The sequence below is a fragment of the Phyllostomus discolor genome, chromosome 6 (assembly GCF_004126475.2).
Source record: "Phyllostomus discolor isolate MPI-MPIP mPhyDis1 chromosome 6, mPhyDis1.pri.v3, whole genome shotgun sequence".
Lineage (NCBI taxonomy): Eukaryota > Metazoa > Chordata > Mammalia > Chiroptera > Phyllostomidae > Phyllostomus > Phyllostomus discolor.
This window is the reverse complement of record NC_040908.2, coordinates 84411685-84414731: the sequence shown is the minus strand read 5'-3', so window position 1 is coordinate 84414731 and position 3047 is coordinate 84411685. Positions and strand designations below refer to the sequence as shown.

The 3047-nt window shown below is 43.8% G+C and overlaps 1 pseudogene; it reads left to right on the top strand.

Annotated features, from left to right (window-relative positions):
* Window positions 1-824: 824 nt before the first annotated feature.
* On the top strand, window positions 825-2391 carry LOC114499879 (annotated as a pseudogene).
* Window positions 2392-3047: the final 656 nt, after the last annotated feature.

The following is a 3047-nucleotide window of genomic DNA, read 5'->3' as shown; positions in this document are numbered from 1 at the left end:
TAGGCTTGTCTGTCTCCAATGACTTCCTTTCACAGAAGTGTTTCCTTTGTCATTTCACAGTAAGGTGACTCAGGAATCCCCTCCAGAATTTAAAACATCATCTTAGTCTAACGTGTTTGGTTTGGGACCTGACTGTGTATTAAAATGCTGATTAAATTTTAACTTGGTATTGCAGCATGAAAAACTGTTTTAATGACCTGATGGTTGAAATTACTACATTTTACACTTTAAAAATTAAACTGGCTTATTTCTCAAGTGTTTTGTATTTTGTTTCTAAACAAGGTAGGATAAAAGATTTCTGGCTGCTACTTTCAGGCATATCTCTGCAAACAAAGCCTTCATGAATAATATGTATTCCCAACAAATAAAAAGCCAAAATGAAATGCATTTTTTTCATATTGGTTTTTTAAGTACTAGAGAGGCTTCAAGGTGCTATATCAGAATTTTGATTAGCTAAATGCAGCTTGCTGATTTGATCAAGATGACTGTAAGGCAAATAATTCTCATGCTGTTTTGAGTTCAGACACGAGTGTTCCTTATGTTTCTGGCCTTCAACTAGCAGTCCATTAGGAGTAAAAATTAAACAAAATATGACTAATTGTAGGAATGGTGACATCTGTGTGGAGTGTTCACAGCCACCAGAGCAGTGAGCAGTCTTTAGCTGAAGGACAGACCACTGCATATGCTCACTCCATATGCACCCTGTGCTCCAACTGCTCCTTCTAGAAGGAGAAGCATGTTTAAATAATCATTCTGTTTGTTAAGTGTTGTGAGCCGAAAATGGAGATAGAGACCTTTAATAAGAATGCCAAGCCCCATCCTACATGCCCATGTACAAGGTGAGATAAGTGAGGCTTCTAGGGGACAAATCAGAAGGAGGCCCCCACTCTCAGGGCTGACAGACCCCTGCACAACCCTGAGAGTGTGGGCATTCTTCTGTTTCACATCCTACCCACTTCACTCCTCTCACTAACACCTGGTGCACACACACACGGACTGCAACTCAACCTTCCCAGAAATCAGCAGTTGGAAAATGCTGCACCTTGCCTACTAGCTCCTCAAACTTTCCAAACAAGACCTGAGATGAACTTATCAACTGAACTATCAACCTACTGGGCCTGCAGTAGTAGCTTGTGCCAATGGACAGTGGTGGCATTGCCCAGCCAGTGTTTGCTGATGTTTGTCACCTCTATCTGTATCTTTCTAATGTTGGATCAGAGTGTATGCTTTTATGATACTTGGGCTGTAACAAAGACACGTTCTATTTTTATTTCATGATACTCTCTTTTTCAGTCTTTCAGAAAAAGAAGGGCTTCTTTCCTCAGGAAACACCAAATGGCTGATGGTGCCCATGCTGCAAGCAGGGCTTGGCGGTTCCAGGGACCTTGAAATGGAAGACTGCAGTGGCTTCTGTGCAGGATTTGGTATTTAGGGCTTGAGGTAGCAGTCACCAAGTTGGGCTGTCTGGTCAAAGACATGAAGATCAAATCCCTGTAGGGGACCTATCTCTCTGAAAAAAAAAAGATTTTATTTATTTAGACAGAGGGGAAAGGAAGGAGAGAAACATCCATGTGTGGTTGCCTTCTCGTACACCCTCTACTGGGGACCTGGCTGGCAACCCAGGCATGTGCCATGATTGGGAATCAAACTGGAGACTCTTTGGTTCACAGGCCAGCACTCAATCTGCTGAGCTACACCAGCCAGGGTGGAAATCTCTCTTTTCCCTGCCCATCAAGGAAGCTGAGATCATTAACTTTTTCTTAGGGGCATCCCTCAAGGATGAAGTTTTGAAGTTTATGCCCCTGCAAAACCAGACACACGAAGGTCAGAAGACCCATTTCAAGACATCTATCACCATTGGGGACTACAATGGACATGTTGGTTTGGGTGTTAAGTGATCAAAGGAACTAGCCACTGCCATTTATGGGGCCATCATCCTGGCTAAGCTCTCTATTGTGTCTGTGCAGTGAGGCTACTGGGTGAACAAGTTCGGCAAGCCCCACACCATCCCTTGCAAGGTGACAAGGTGTGGTGGCTCTGTACTGGTGCACCTCATCTCTGCCCCCAGGGGTACTGGCATTGTCTCAGCTCCTGTGCCCAAGAAGCTGCTGATGATAATGGCTGGTATCAACAACTTCTATACCTCAACCAGGGACTGCACTGCCACCCTGGGCAACTTCACCAAGGCCACCTTCAATGCCATCTGTAAGAGCTACAGCCATCTCACTCCCAACCTCTGAACAGAGACTGTGTTCACCAAGACTTCCTGTCAGGAATTCACTGAACAGCTTCTAAAGACCCACACTAGAAGACCAAGTGCAGAAGACCAAGGCTCCAGCTGTGGCCACCACATAATTTTATACAAGACAAATAAAGTAAAATAAGCCTGTTTTTTTTTTTTTTAAAAAAAAAAAACGCGGGGGGGGGGGAGGAAGGAAAGAGAAGGACTTTAGGAGGAAAATACAAAACAAAATAACAGACATCACTGATTGCTGAAACTCCCCAGTGACCACACCATTTTTTTAGAATTACAGAAATCTTGAGCCAGAAGAGCTGTCCTGAGGTCCTCTAGCAGAGCTGCCACCTCCAGCCAGGCATTGCTTCACTGAGGCATCATGGGCTGAGCCTGAGCACAGTGAGCCTGGCAGGCCAAGCTGGACAGCCTGGGGCTGCTGCTACTGGCAAGTCTGTGTGGCTCTACCATGCAGGAACTAACATGTACCCTCTACAATTTACAGGGGGCTGGGAAGGCCATAAAAGTAATGTACACAATAGTACTTTTCTTACAAAAAGTCTTAAGCATTATAAAATAAGATTGTTGAAGACTGTAGAAGTAATAAAACTTTAGAATCCTTTCACCATTTCTCAGCATAGAGACAACCATTTGGAGAAAGTTCATCCTTCCTTGAAGGGCCATGACAAGGGTTCAAACAGTACCTGTGGAGCACAAGGCACACTATTTGTCTCAAGAAATGGCATTGTTAAGGAAAGATTTATTACAAAGACAGAACTTTGGAGTTGCTAAAGATCTATTTCATCCTCTTGTT